General features: G+C 41.9%; 1 protein-coding gene and 1 long non-coding RNA gene across 5 annotated transcripts in view; one reads left to right on the top strand and one right to left on the bottom strand.

The window, feature by feature from the left end:
• PLEKHA7 (pleckstrin homology domain containing A7) overlaps nucleotides 1-16,633 on the bottom strand; it is a 275,644-nt gene that overhangs the window by 173,187 nt on the left and 85,824 nt on the right. The window lies entirely within an intron of this gene.
• On the top strand, nucleotides 5,425-16,158 carry LOC311522265. The gene is made up of 3 exons (XR_014712092.1): nucleotides 5,425-5,513; nucleotides 6,292-6,364; nucleotides 15,968-16,158. It is a non-coding gene; the product is annotated as an uncharacterized lncRNA (long non-coding RNA).

The following is a 16,633-nucleotide window of genomic DNA, read 5'->3' as shown; positions in this document are numbered from 1 at the left end:
CCTCTTCTCCATTTGAGGTTATTGGTTCCATGCAGTTATCATTATGTCACTCTGTATGTAAACGGTTGTTTGTTGCACACTGTATTATGACGAGTTATGGCCTGCACCTCTGAATATTGAAGCAACTGTGCAGGCACATGGTACAACTCTTTTGTCTTGAATTCACAAAATTACAGCTTTGTGACTTATTCTGCAGCCCTCCTTCTTATCCACAAACAAAAAAAATTAATGGAAGTGTTGGTTGGTGCTCCTGGCCCCAAACAAGTTATGCAGCCGCTCCCATCAAAAGTGGTGCCTTAGGCACCGACTCCATGGGTGCTCCACGGCTGGAGCACCCACAGGGAAAATTTGGTGGGTGCAGAGCATCCACCGACAGCTCCCCGCCAGGCCCCAGCTCACCTCTGCTCCGCCTCCACCCCTGAACGCACCGCCCCGCTCTGCTTCTCTGCCCCCACCGCCCCGCCCCAGCTTCCCGCGAATCAGCTGTTCGTGCGGGAAGCCTGGGAGGGCTGAGAAGCAAGGGGCAGCTTCACACTCAGGCCCAGAGAGGCGGAGGTGAGCTGGGGCGGGGAGCGGTTCCCCTGCTCGCCCCTGCCCCTCCCCCCCCCCGGGTTACCTGCTGCAGCACGGGCAGCCCTCCTCTCGCCCCCCCCACCCCAGTTCACCTCCACCTCCTTGGGCCTGAGCGCAAAGCCGCCACTTCTCAGCCCTCCCAGGCTTCCCACGCAAAACAGCTGATTCGCTGGAAGTGCGGGGGGACAGAGAAGCAGAGCGGGACAGAGCGTAACTCAGGGGCGGAGGCAGAGCGGAGAGGAGCTGCACCCACCAAATTTTCCCCGTGGGTGCTCCAGCCCTGGAGCACCCACGGAGTCAGCGCCTAAGGCATCACTTTGGGCCGGTTGTTAAATTTACAAGCTCTTTTAGAACTGGTTGTCTCGCACAAACTGTCTCCAGCTCACCACTGATGTACTGTACTTTATGGGCGATATAAGGGATTTTCAAGGGTAATTTTGACTATACACAATTTTCACCTTACGCGCTGACTTTAGAACCTAACCCCGTGTAAGATGCAACTCCACTGTATTTGTATAAATGTATCACTCTTGTATCTGAAACTAGAAATATGAAATACAACTCTGAGGTCCTACTGTAGTTATGCAAAGTGTGGGCTATTAATGGTGGTTTGGAATCTTAATGGCTCCCATTAACCAGGACAATTACCTGTAGATGGCAGTTTTACTTGTAAATCTTCCCATATACCTGTGGGCTGGCAAGTGGGTAATGAAGTCTTACAATGACATGTGATCATGTCACCTGAACTGGAATCCATCTTTAACCTGGCACTTTTCCACTGAGAAGAGGGTTGGGAACCCAGAGGGACAAAGGATTCCCAACTTATGCAAAAGATATATAAGTGGGTGGAACAGAACAAAGGGGGCGGCCATCATGAGAAATCCACTAGCTACCACCTGAGCTGGAACAAGGGCTGTAACCAGGGGAAAGGATTGTGCCCAGAATAGGAAGGCATCCAGTCTGTGAAATAAACTTATTGAAACATCACTGAGGGTGAGATTTTATCTGTATTCAGTTTCTTACTGTATTAGACATAGACTTGCGTGTTTTATTTTATTTTGCTTGGTAATTCACTTTGTTCTGTCTGTTACTACTTGGAACCACTTAAATCCTACTTTCTGTATTTAATAAAATCACTTTTTACTTATTAATTAACCCAGAGTATGTATTAATACCTGGCGTGGGAGGGGGAGGGGGCAAACAGCTGTGCATCTCTCTCTATCAGTGTTATACAGGACAAACAATTTATGAGTTTACCCTGTATAAGCTGTAAAACGGATTTATTTGGGGTTTGGACCCCACTGGGAGTTGGGCATCTGAGTGTTAAAGATAGGAACACTTCTTAACCTGCTTTCAGTTAAGTCTGCCGCTTTGGGGCACGTGGTTCAGACCCTGGGTCTGTGTTGGAGCAGACTGGCGTGTCTGGCTCAGCAAGACAGGGTGCTGGAGTCCCAAGCTGGCAGGGAAAGCAGGGGCAGAAGTAGTCTTGGCACATCAGTTGGCAACCTCAAGGAGGTTTCTGTGATCCAACCCATCACATCCAACCCATCACAGCCGGCTGCCCCCAACTTCCTGCCAGGAGCTTGGCTGTCCCTTTGGGCTCTCAGCTCCCTGCTCCCCAACCCCACCCAGGTACTCTGCTCCCCACCAGGAGCATGGCATCTGCCCGGGCTCTTGGCTCCCTGCTAGCTCAGCTGGACTCAGAGCGGGGATCCCGGTGGGTGCAGCCAGACTTGGGAGCAGGGAGCCCAGGTAGCTGCCTGGCTAGGAGCAAGGAGCCCAGTGTGCCACCGGGCACTAGCTGAAGCCCCCCCCCCACCTACCCTGGCTCTGGAGCCATGAAATTGACAAGAATTACAGCCAACGGCAGATGTAAGTAACCCACAGTATCTACACTGACACTACATCGCCCTAATTCAGGGGTCTCAAACTCCCGGCCTGCAAACCTCCCCAATATGGCTCATGGGGCTCCAGCAGTTTTGGGGCTGGGTCTCTCCCTTGGCCTCACCTGCTGCCCCCGGGTACTCCTCCCACCCAGGCAATTTACAATGTCCCAGGGTCCTGGCAGCGCAGTGGAGCTGAGCAGTGTCTGCCAGCTCGCTCCACATGTCTGCCAGCCCCTCCCTGCGGCCCCAGGGCGGGACAGGGCTGTGCTTCCACGCGCTGCCCCCACCCCGAGCGCCCCTGCGGCCAATGGGAAGCTTCAGGGGTGGTGCCCAGGGGCAGCAGTGTGCAGAGGCCCCCCAGCCCGCCCCACCTTGTAGCCCCAGATAAGCCGCGCACCCCCAAGCCCCCTCCCGGAGCCTGCATCCCCTCCATACACCCCCCAGCCCACAAACTCCCTCCCAGAGCCTGCACCCCCACCCCTTTTCCCACATACCCCCTCCTCCCCCCAAATTCTCTCCCAGAGCCTGCACTACCTCCCCTTCCCACACACCCCCTCCCGCCCCCAAATTCCATCCCAGAGCCTGCCCCTCCCCCTCCTCCCTCCCAGTCCCTGCAACCCCACCCCTACCCCTGCCCCAGCCCAGAGCCTGCACCCAGCACCCAAACTCCCTCCCAGAGCCTGCACCCCAATCCCCTGTCCCAGAACTCCTCCCCCACCCAAACTCCCTTCCAGAGCCTTAGGCAGGTGGGGGGCCAAGTTTGGGGGGGGGTAGGTTCTGGAGGCATGATTGACATTATTGGCCCACTGGGAGGATTTGAGGACTGGCACTGTCCCTGTGGAGGGATAGCTCAGTGGTTTGAGCATTGGCCTGCTAAACCCAGGGTTGTGAGTTCAATCCTTGAGGGGCCATTTAGGGATCTGGGGCAAAAATTGGGGATCTGTCCTGCTTTGAGTAGGACTAGATGACCTCCTGAGGTCCCTTCCAACCCTGATATTCTATGATTCTAAGGTAAATTGAGTTTGAGACCCCTGCCCTAACTACACCAACATAAGCCCTATGCCTCTCGTGGTTTAGTAGGGCACTTATATTGGCAGGAGCAAGGCCATAGTACATACACTCACATAATTAGCTTAATGTGAGCTGTAGTGTAGACCAACCCTAAATCTTCAAGTTTCTGCTTCCTAGGCAATATGCAGATTCACACATTAAGTAGTTTTCTGCTTGTGAATGCTATTTAACATTATTCCTAATGACACTGTAACAGAAACCACTGTTTGAATGAACATTTTATACTATTTGCAAGGTACTTTCTCTGAAAATGAACAAATTAATTATTAACTTATTTTCCTACACCATTCTTCAAATACACTACAAAAAGATGTGTATTTTTGGCTCAACTCAAGTTTTCACTCTTTGTGTCATTCTTGAACCATGAAGAGGCAGAGACTTCAAACAGACACAATGAACAAAGACGTCGCATTCCTTTAGAAAGGTGTGCCAGAAACCTGAGGTATTTTAACTATCAAAAGTTGAGAATGCAACACATTTACTCCAATTGTTCTGTGGTATATTGCAGTATTAGGAATAACAATATAATGACTTTTTAAACTTCAGTTCTTTCACTGTCATTGAATCTTACAGTATGTCTGACAAAAGTTATTTTGGGACTTATTGTGAAAAAGGTCAAACTGATCAGATGTATGACAAATGTAAACATTAAACAGTGTACATCATAAGAGATCATCTGAAAATCAGCATTCACCACCTTTTTACATATGCACGTTTTGTAAACTGTCTCATTTTATACGCATAACTACAAACATGAATGAACTCGTTATTTAGCATAAAGGAGTAATTCACTAAGAAATTGTTTCATGTGATCATGAAATGTGTGCATGACAGTCCAATTCTCAGCAATACCGAAATTTATCTTTCCAATAAATGATCCAAATACATGAACCATTTAGGAAAAATTTTCTATGGCTACAATTTCATTTGTTCATGAAACACTGATTTCAAAACATTTAGTGTAATCATAAGACCTCAGATAAAATCCTGATCATTAAAATAAACTTCTTGCTTAAAATGAAAACAGATTTTGAAAAATCAATCATAGATCAGGCATATATAAAGCATATGCAAATTTGATTAATATTTCATTTCCTTATTTCTCTAATTTAACATATTTTCAGTCACCCAACCAACCACTAAAATTGCTACTAGCAAGTCAGGCACTATTGTACAGTTTTACATAAGACCATTAACAGAATGAAAACTGAAAACACGTACATACCTGTCTGACACCAGGTAGAAAGGATATCCTGGTTTAGGAACAGAGTTTGAAAATAGAGACTGACTACACATTGCCTTCATGTATTGTATCCACTTAAAGTGTTTCCATATTCCTTACCAAAAAATTAAGTACAAACATACATCTGTAGACTTGTTCAGAAGATAACTGAAGAGAAACCAAGTGCATATTCAAAGGTCTTAAAATTCTGACTGCATATCAGACTACTTCTTCCTGAAATTCCTAAAAGCCAACACCCTCATGACATCACATGACACAAAATTACAAATGTAATCATCTCCTTAAAAAGAAAAGAGTCTCTCTCATTTCTAACCAGAAATAAAATCCTGCAGTGCATCCTTCTTGTAAAGACAGCACATGTAAGGCTGAAGAGAAAAAAAGAGAGAGACCTGCTGTCTGAAACAGCAGCCTTGGTTTGGCAGTCAGCCAGCAACCAGCAGAACTTATTGCCAATGCTGCAAATCCCTCCTATCAGCTAAAGAAGATCAAGACTGCAGGGGAAACATGATTTTAGTCCCATGACAAGAACTCCCTTGGAAATGCATATAAGATTTATGATATGACCTTGAATCTCTATTACAAAATTCTCTGAAAGAATCATTTCAACAAAACCCTACAATTTATATAGTTATTTTATCAACCATCTCAAATCAACATCACAGCGCATTATAGTAATATGACAGAATCCCTCTGTGCTAAAAAGAAACCATATCCCACTATTCTGGCAACTCAGCTAAAAGGTATTGTGTTTTTTGTTTTTGTTTTTTAAAATCATACTGACAAAATTCTTTAGGCAACTGAGCATATAAATAAAGTAATTTTGAAGAGGGTTTGTGTGTGTGTGTGTGTGTGTGTGTGTGTGTGTTTTCCTCTTAAAGAGGAAGGGAGAAAAACTGAGTAAAAAGCAGGAAACAAATGTGAGCAACTCAGTGTTACTAAAGCCTCTACATTCTTGTACCATAATGCTTATGTTGAATATGTTTAAACCATACCTAGTATTTATTAGTTTTACAGTGAAGAATTTGTACATGTTCTTCCAATAAGCCAAAATGGAGGATGGATGTGGGTTTTAATTTTAGCACTGTATAATTTTAAAAGGACATTAAGGTTAAAAATAAACAAATTTCCCTACATATGCTAGTAAAAATACTGAAAGTAGAATTTAAAACATCAACATTAAGATTTACTATTTCTGATTTCTTTTTATTTCTCATCTTGGAAATAAAAAAGGGAATCAACTTCATTTTTGTTTACTTTAAATTTCTGGTCAGTTTTCATTCACTATGAAAATGGTGCAAAGTTTGGTTTGCAAACACTCAGAGTAATGTTTAAAGATGAACTTCAAAGGAAAAAAAGTGTGTGTTGTATACTAAAATACCTACATTTCAGAGCAAATTTGATCTGATAATGAAATTAACCAATTTTAAGATGTTTGGGGTTTTGTTCATATCAAAATGTAAAGTTAAAGATTTCCACATTTCACCCAACTAATCTGCTTTATGCAATGTTTTTACCCAGGATTGAAATTAGGGGGAGTGTCTGAATTTACAGAAGATAACAGCCGACAAGGGGTGAAACCGTGAAGGCGAAGGTGGGTTGTATGGCACCACAGTAAAAAATGAAAAATGTTTTGACCATTTTATTAGATTTAACTCATATTTTAAAATCATCACAGAAATTGAAGTTGGTTACTCAAGCCTACTATGAAGCACTATATCTAAATACTTCTTGGTTTCTTCTTATAATTTTGCACAACTTCCTTAATGAATTTTTTGAATGCAGTGTGTTCATCTTTGGTGGTTTCTTATGTGTCTGGTATTTCCAGTTCTTTGTGATATGCTCATGATCAAGCAGAAGGCTACTTCTTTCAGAATACAAAATTCTATTCAATGAGAAAAAAGAATGCTCAACTGTAGCTGCTGGGACTGGGAGTAGCAAGAGATGTATTCCTACTTCTTTCAACCCAGGAAGCATAGCACAAAGATTGGGTCAAACCACTAGTGATGATAAAGAAGTTGAAGTCAAATCTTCATTTGTTCATTGTATGACATTCCACTCTGTGTTCAAATTCTCTATTCTGTCCTGATCACATGGCAGCCCCATTACTGGTAGTGCCTCACTCCACACAACCGTTGGTGTTTTATAAAACAGGCATCTGTAAAAGATGGGCAGACGTTGAGTAGGATCCAGAATTTGCTGTTGTAGATTTATAAGAATCTAGTCTGTGTACCTTTTCAGCTGGATTAACAAACGCTTCTTGTCCTCTTCACATATGGATTCAATATAAGTGCCTTCATTAGTCAACCTCTGGACCAAAGTCTTTGCTTCTTCCAGTACATTTTCAATGGATCCAAGTGTAGCTTCTATTGCTGGACAAAGATCTACTACTGTTGTAGCAGAAGCCTGGATGGCATTGTTTAATAACCCAAGTGGTTTCGTCAGTAGACTTACAAGAGAGAGAATGGTGATAGTCTACTCTGAACTTAGTAGCAAAAATAGTTCACCAGCCTCACTACTTAGATCTGTCCCATCTCAGTAGATTCTTTCCAAAGCCAGTAGTAACAGTTGCAGTAATTTTAAGACAATAGCCAAAGACCGCTCATGAGAAAGCCAGCAGGTTTTTCCAGGTTAGACTAATTTGAACTTCAGTCCCAGTGTATCTTCTATTTTTCCCAAGACATTCAGTCCTTCTGGATTCTTACTGAAAAAAAGAGTATAACAAAGATAGCTTTTTAAATGACTTTTTAAAGATCCTGCAGCTCATACTAGTGCTAGTTGGAATAGATGGCCTCCTAAGTGTGTACAGAAGAGGTTAGGGTTACACTTTTCTCTGAGCAAAACTTGTACTCTACCGTGTCTTCCAGAGAAGTTTGCAACTCCATCAAATGCAGAAACAGCCATCTGTTTGGGATTCCATTTACAAGCATTGCAATCTTCTAAGATGTGGGTTATCTCAGATGAGACCAATGTGTCTTCCATAACCTGAACATCTAGAAATGCATCCATTGGCCTACCACTGACATGAAGATAACCACAATGACTTAATACTTGATTACCATTTGCATCAGCACATTCGTCAGCCATGTACGCACATTTTTTGAATGTGGTGAGAGAGTCCTTCACTCCTTCAACTGCTGAGTCTTTCACTGTTGCACCACATGCTTTTAACCAGTCAGCTGAGTTTCTTGCAGAAAGATAGTGAGCATTTGCCGGTCTTGTTTGGAACTAGTGTCCAACTTCAGGACTTAATATTGGCCTTCAGTTTGTAATGTGTGGTATCTTTTGCTTAAATAGAAATTATGATGGGAAAGCCAAGTTTGTTCACATAAACTGTGTTTGTGTTTAGAGCATTCTCAAAAGCCTCATTAAATACTTCTAAAATTGGCTTTTACAGTGACTGGCTTCTAAGGCTTTCTACATGTCCCTGCAGTCCAGAGGCTTGGTGTTCTGAAGCCTATGCACGTAGGTTGTCAGCATTGGCTTTGCTGATCGGCCTAGCAAACCAAGCTCCTCCACTTTTGCTATATAAATCCATGATACTCCCACATCTTGAATACCGTGTGCAGTTCTGGTCACCCCATCTCAAAAAAGATATATTGGATTTGGAAAAGGTACACAGAAGAGCAACTGAAAAGATTAGTTTCAGAGTAGCAGCTGTGTTAGTCTGTATTCGTAAAAAGAAAAGGAGTACTTGTGGCACCTTAGAGACTAACCAATTTATTTGAGCATAAGCTTTCGTGAGCTACAGCTCACTTCATCGGATGCATTCAGTGGAAAATACAGTGGGGAGATTTATATACACAAAGAACATGAAACAATGGGTGTTACACTGTAAAAAGAGAAAAGGAGTACTTGTGGCACCTTAGAGACTAACAAATTTATTTGAGCATAAGCTTTCGTGAGCTACACCTCACTTCATCGGATGCATTCAGTGGAAAATACCACTGAATGCATCCGATGAAGTGAGGTGTATGTAGGTCACGAAAACTTATGCTCAAATAAATTTGTTAGTCTCTAAGGTGCCACAAGTCCTCCTTTTCTTTTTGTGAAATGATTAGGGGTATGGAACAGCTTCCATATGAGGAGAGATTAAAAAGACTAGGACTTTTCAGTTTGGAAAAGAGATGACTAAGAGGGGATATGATACTGTAGAGATATACAAAATCTTGACTGCTGTGGAGAAAGTGAAAGTGTTATTTACTCCGTCACATAACACAATAGAAATTAATAGGCAGCAAGTTTAAAACAAACAAAAGGAAGTATTTCTTCACACAACACACAGTCAATCTTTAGAACTTTTTGCCAGGGGATGTTGTGAATGCCAAAACTGTAACAGGGTTCAAAACAGAACTAGATAACTTCATGGAGAATTGGTCCATCAATGGCTATTAGCCAGGATGGGCAGGAATGTAACACCATGCTCAGAGTGTCTTTGTTTGCCAGAAGCTGGGGGTGAACGACAGCAAATGGATCACTCAATGATTGCCTGTTCTGTTCATTCCCTTTGAAGCGTGTGGCATTGGCCATTGTTGGAAGACAGAATACTGGGCAAGATGGATCATTGGTCTGAGTCAGTATGGCCATTCTTATGTAAAAAATTAATTATAATATAAAAATAAAAATGTTTAGCACAGAAACTCCACAAGATAACAACCGCTCAAGATAGCGATGATGTGAGATAATGACCTTGGCAAATAATGCATTTTAAAAATCTTGGCCTACTAGGAAACATATATTTATAGAAGTTTCCCACTCACAAATCTAGCATTCTGAAGCAAAGTCACTAAAATATAGTCCAAACAAATATTCCTTTAATGTGCCTCTCCCATCTCCCTCCACTGCACCCCACTTATAGTAGTTGCCCTTGGTCAGTGGAGACCCAGAGTTCAGAGGTTCACAGGTGGGGGTTGGGGGGACAGAGGACACCATGCTCGTTCTTTCAGCCACTCGCACTCGCTCCAGCTGCTCACTCTGGCCGCTGTTATTCGTCATACAACCATTCACTCCACTGCTGCATCGCTGATGGCCCTGCGCTGTCAACTTCTGCTGCCACCTGCCACTGTGACCTCTGCAAGTTGTTTCTTGAGGTTCTACCCAGCTCTCGTGATTTCACCTCTCAGTGATGGAACCTCACTGCTAGTGCGGGCTGGGCAATCTTGTCTACAGAAACACTGTCCTGCAGCAGGACTAAGCACTTAGACCTGATCATCAGTGATTTCAGCTCTAGTGGTCACTTAAAAAAAAACCAAAGGACTCTCTATGGAACCTAATCAGCTCTATATTTAAACAGGGGAGAGGAGCAAGTCAAATAGTGCCTGTGACTCTTAGGCTGAGCCCACACTACCAAGCAAAACACCTGTCCCCGTTTCCCCCACTGGGATCTGGCATCAAAGCCCCCTGCTTAGCAAGGTCAGTTCAGGTGAGGGTGACCAAGTTTCTTACATTCACCACTGAAGTGACAAGCCCAGAGGTCCAGGGGCTATGAACTGCCAAGCCTAGAGATACCAGGCACAAAATACCACTGGTATTTCAGCCCTGGCACAAATTAAGCACTGAGGGTGATCCCCTCAATCATGACAGGCTAAGCACAGTTCTGCTGCCCTTTACTCAAACAACAACAACATTTAATTAATCCAACACCAGAGAAAACTGATCACTTGGGCAACACATCTCTGTCTGCTGGATACCTAGGCAGAGTGGGTGTGTTCATGTAAATATAGTCTGGTCCTGAAGCCTTTCCCCTCACCCCCAGCTCATCAGTAGCTGTCAGGGGAGAGCTCATTCAGACCTTGCTTACGAATCATTATTTGAAATTATAAGGTTGGCCAACATCACCAAAATGAATGCACTGACACGGTCATAAAAATAGCTGTGTGAGGAAGCTAATCTTTCTTCATACCTTTCAAATCTATTATGCTTTTTGAGGTACATGTATTTTATCATCTATCATATATGCTTTTTAAAAGTGTGTATTAATGTTTCAATTTCAAATCAAATTTCTAATTGACTAAATTGGCAACACTGCATGTAACTAGTTGACCACTAGGGTGGGGGTTCATGGTGAAATCCAGAGGAGAGAAGAGGGGAGTGTACAGCCTCCACCCCCGAGGGGGTGCAGGGAAATCCTTGCCCTTTATGCCTTACATAGGGCTTAATTTAACTGGCAAGTTTTGCACTGCTGCAGCCAGCCACTTCAAATACACTGATGCAAACTCCGAGCATAGACACACCGCACTGGTGTAAAAAGAGACTTGTACTAGTGAAGCTTACCCTAAGTTTGAAACATTGGTGTGGTTACCCCAGAGCAAAAAAGGTCTTTACTTCTTGGAATGCTTATTATATGGGTCTGGGCTCCAACAAGTTTGTGCAAATCCACCAATCCATCATTTAGCTCTTCTGTGTCCAGTTCACCAAGTGTATCAGGACTATAGTTGCTCACATCAAAGGTGTAATGTTAAGCACAGTTTTTGTAATTACATCTTTGAAGCCATCTGATTAAAGGTGTGTTGTGAAGAACAAGCAGCTATAATATTTTGAGGGTGTGGGTCTGAGGATACTTGATTTTTTTTCTAGTGTTCTCCCACTCTTAATTACTATAAAAAGACAAACAACAGAAATGTAATTGACTCTGGAGCTAACAGTAAGAACTGTGTTGCTTCTGCCATGTTTTTAAATTTGAATGAACCTGATCCTTAAAGGACTAGACAACTTTAAGCAACAGTTAAGACTGGGAAGACAATTTATAAGTAGCCCACAAACTTGAAACTGGAATGTATTTTTAAAAGTGGGATTCCTCCATTATAACATATCTGTTTAGTATTATGGAAGTTTTTTTAAATAGGGGTGGGGGTAGATATTGACACCATACACAAGCATATCTGCAAACCGAAAAAATAGACCAACCAACCGAGCACACTTTTCCCCATGCAAGCTTATTGTTATGTACAAATCTACTTCCTGGATCCATATTTACTTGACAAATAAAAGTTTCATTCCAAGTCTGATCGCATGTATATTTTACTTCTGTGTTTTAAACCGATAGCCAGTGCCAATCAAGATAAACTTAACAAAACACTGATACTGTTTGATGGACTATAAAATGTTCCACTCAAACTACCAAATAAGAAAACTACAGTGCTTGAAACAAATTAAGGTTAAACAAACAAAATAAGTCACCAGGTTCAGATGGTATACAATAGTTCTAAACTACCTTAAGAATGAAGTAACTGAACTGCTAGAAAAAATATGCACACACTCTTTAAAAACGGCTAATGGAGATGACCGGAGGGTAGCAAATCTTATACACCTATATTTTAAAAAGGCTTTAGGGATGATCTCAGGAATTACAGACCAGTAATGTACTTAGCAAACTAACTGTCAAAAATAGTTTAAAATAGAGTAACAATGTGCATAAGAGGGGGAAATGTGTACTACCTTACTAGGCTCTAAATTAAATGTCAGCTCAAGAAAAGGATATGGTCATCATTTAAGACAGCTCAATGAAGACCTAGGCTCAATGTGAAGCTACTGTAAAAAAGTGTAGATTAAGAGTTAAAATGGATAAAGAATGCAATGGAGAATAATAAAGAAATTATAACACCATTTTATAAATCAGGAGTTTTCCCTCATCTGAAATACTGTGTTCAGTATTGGTCACCCCCATCTCAAAAAGGATTTTGCAGAATTAGAGGAAAGTCAAGAGACCAGCAACAAGAATGAGAAGGAGGCATGGAAAACCCTAGTGAAGAGAGATTGAAAAGATCAAGATTATGTACTTTAGAGAGGAGACGTTACCAAAGTATACAGAATAATGAATGAAATTGAGAAGATTGTTTCGGAACTTCTATTCTCCTGTCTCAAAAATACAAGACTTCAGGGACATTGAATGAAACTGAAAGACAGAAAATTCAAAACTGATCAAAGGAAATACTTTCTCACACAGTGCATAATTAGACTGTGAAACCCATTTGTCAGAGGCTATATTTGTGACACTACACCCCATATTCATCTTGGGGGTATGATTATGATATGATTATGACATAATTATGGTGCGTTATGTATAAGATGGGTCATGTAAGTTGTCATTGGAAAAGTTATGATTTGCTGAAATATGATTAGCCTATTTGTGTGCATGTAGCATTTTTGTATCTGAAGTTATGAATGCTGACTATGTATCTGTATTTCAAATGCGATTATACCTGGGTGACACCCACAAGGCCAAATTTTTCAAGCCTAGACAGCCGATTTTGAAGGGCCTATGCAGGGTAATGGGGCATTAGGAAAAACAACAGGCCTTAGAAGAAGCTTATCCCCCACCCGGTGAGCCTTCCTGCAAACACTCTAGACAGCCTGTAAGTAATGGCTGCTATGACTCAGCAAGGGCATGTGACCAGATCACATGACACTTAACCCCATTTTGATTCCTGTCTTTTTCCACATACTGGATGGGAACTGTTTTTGAAACAAAAGGATTCCCACCATATGTTAAAGCTATATAAGGTGAGGTGTAACATCATCTGGGGCATCACTCCCCACACAAGAGAACTCCTGGAAACACCTAAGGAACAAACACTGAACTGGGGGAAGTGCTTGTCCTAGGCTGGAAGGATTTCTATCCTGTGTATGGAAACCTAGTGGACTGCCTGTATCATCAGCCCGGGTGCGAAACTGCATATTCATATCCAATCTTTCTAGTATTTTACTTAGCTTGCGGTTTAGTTTGTGATTTTGTTTATTTATTAGGTAATCTGCTTTGATCAGTTTGCTATCACTTATAATCACTTAAAATCTATCTTTTGGTAGTTAATAAACTTGTTTTTTGCTTTATCTAAACTTGTGTGCCTTTGACTGATGTGTCTGGGGAAAATCTCAGCTTGGTTAATACCATGCTTGTTGTATATTCCTCCACACTGAGGGAGAGGTGAACTATTTATGAGCTTATACTGTACAGATCCCTGTGTAGTGCAAGACAGTATAATTTTGGGTTTATACTCCAGTGAGAGGTGCATGCCTGGGGAACTGGGGGTTATCTTGGCTGTAGCCTCCTTATTGTTGGTTCATGCAGTGGCTGGTCGGTGCCTGCATGTAACTGCAGCTGTGTGTCCCTGCCTATGTGAATGCTGATGGGAGTGTAAGACCGGGAGCAATCTACAGCTTGTCACAACACCACACTGTGAGAGAGAGCCCAGGCTGGTGAGTCAGAGGGCTAGTAGTACCCCAGTTCCAGGTGGTATCTTAGGGGGAACCCATCACAATATTTGAAGCCCAGAACTCATCAAGATTCAAAGAGGAATTGGACATTTGTGTGGACATCAAGAATATCCAGAAGCTATCACAGAAAATATTAAAAACCAAAAAAACTTCATGGGATATAAATTCTCATGCTTCAGCGCCCAAGATCTACAACAAGTAGGAGTTAGAGGAGACTCACTTGAGAAGCAGATTATTCCACATCTGCCTATTGTGGTGCTCAACTGTCCCTTCCTTGGAGACATCTCATGCTAGTTACTGTTGGAGATGGGATACTGGACTAGATGAATTAAGTGTCTGATCCAGAATGGCAATGGCAATTTCCATATTCCTGCTAAACTGATCCTCTACTTGATAAAAATAATCTTGTTTAAAAGGCATAGTATCTGATGTAGTTACAAATCAAATTCTCTTGACTTCATAAAATCCATTTTATTTGAAACCCATCCCAATCTTGGGAATAAAAAATTATATAGTTTTACTAAGTGGATCCTGTCTGTTCAAGTGATTGCCTTTATCATAAAAACCATTTAAAGAAAGTTCGCTTTCACAATTGGCAGGAATGGTATTATTAATTCCAGTCGTAGAGTATCTCAAACAAAGGCATTAATGATCCAGCCCTGGAAACCATTACCTATGTAGGTGGTCTTTACATGCGTAAAGGTTTGCATAATCAGTCCTTAGAGTTTTAAATCCTGCTGTGACTGCTTCTTTGCAGATTTCTTAGATGATGTTCTTCTGTACCATTAAGAGGATGAAAAGCACATATGCAAATGGTAAGGACAAAAACATTTTTGCCATTGCTAAACATGGGTAAACCCATTTTCCTTGCAATCTTTATCTGCTCACTCAAGTGGAAAAATGACTAATCATGCAATACTGAGACAGAGAGTTTCATTGGTGGTTCATTACTCTACATCAGCAACTCCTACCAGGCCTGAGAAACCACTACACCTAACACATTGCTGTCATAGTATTCATCTATAAACTGTGTCTTTTAAGGTATCACATCAAATTTTGCTGAGGAACACTCTTGGCAGAGGGGAGTGATTCATGAAAAATGTGGATCCTAATTTGACTGAAAATCAGAAAGCTTGCAAAAGGACTGCAAGTGAGAAACTGTTTGCGCAGGTGTCCAGCCTGCTAAAGTTATGCTTAGTCTCTTAGAAGCATGTTACACTTTTGTTTTATTTATAACCAATTCTGTTTCCACTATCCCTACTCAGTATCCCTTAAATCACTGTTCTTTATTAATAAATATATTCATGCTTTTATTATAAATTTATCTCAGTGTTGTAATATTAACTGAATCAGCTGAACCAAACAGGCTGGTGTGTACACTGTCTCTTTGTAGACAGTGAACTTGGTAATTTCTCTAAGTGTCCAGTGCCAAAGGATGGATATTACAGGGGGATGCTCCTGAGACGTTCAGGAACTGGAGTACACAGAGTGTTAACCTACAAGGAAAAGTAAGAGCTGGCAGAGTCCTGAGAAGTTTGTCTGGAGTAGCTAACAGCCGGGGGTGACAGGGAGCTGTCTCCCAGGTTAGCACCAGCAAATCTCTTTCTCGCTGAAGCATGGGGGTTACATGATGACTTATGGTTTTGGGCACCATGAGAAAGTATCACAAATACACACACATTTATAACAACTTTCAGCTGAGGATCTTAAAAAGGCTTGCAAACAAGTAAGCAAATATTGTATTGTCCTCATTTTACAAATGGAAACTCGGATCAGAGAGGTGAATGTCAGGCTGTGAACAGGATTTGATGACACAATGTTAATACACCTACACCTGGTCTATAGAGGAGCTTAGACCATTGACAGCACCAAAGAAGCCGAATCTTTACTGACATACCTGAAGTAACTTGACAGCTCACATCACAAGTTAATGGCAGAGCAAGCTATGACTGACAACGTGACCTCACACTGTTTTTGCTTTCAGGTAAGCATAATGTCAACAGGAAAGGAGAAACAACAGCCTCTAAATGAAGAGAAGGTATGGGAGCAAAGAAAAGGGAGAAGACATGGATGAAAACAGTACATGACTATAATACAATGGGTACAGAGGTGGACGGGAGGACTGTAAGGTTGCACCTCTGATTTCTCTCCTTTCAGTTACTGATCCATACAATGTTCGGGGGGTTTTGTTATAGGATTCTATTCTCTTACATGCAGGCAGTTAATAGGATTATTCATTCTGATGGTATATACTATTATGGTCACCACTTTGTACAAAATGTATCCTATTCTTGTAAAAGTGTGCCTTGTGAGGCATCTTGAAATGTCATAATCTGATGAACATTGTTGCCCTGGTAAAATGTGTATCAGTATTGATTGTAAAGTTACAAGATTCTACTGTATAACATTGTTATAACATGCTCCAAGATTAAGTAAAGCAGGCCCAAACAAGTTTTTCCACAGACAAAGACTCACTGGCACTCCAGCCAGGTGTTAAAGAGCTATCACAGGCTTAAGCAGCCATTCTCCAGCAATGGAGCAGCATTCTCCAGCAACGGGAAGCTGTAAACAATACATTTACATTTCATCATAGGGATGGTTCAACCCTCACATGCACAAGAGACTACTTGTTGCCTGCACCCCATCTGGG

Source organism: Lepidochelys olivacea (assembly GCF_965140295.1).
Source record: "Lepidochelys olivacea isolate rLepOli2 genome assembly, chromosome: 6".
NCBI classification, from domain to species: domain Eukaryota; kingdom Metazoa; phylum Chordata; order Testudines; family Cheloniidae; genus Lepidochelys; species Lepidochelys olivacea.
This window is presented reverse-complemented; position numbering and strand designations above follow the sequence as displayed.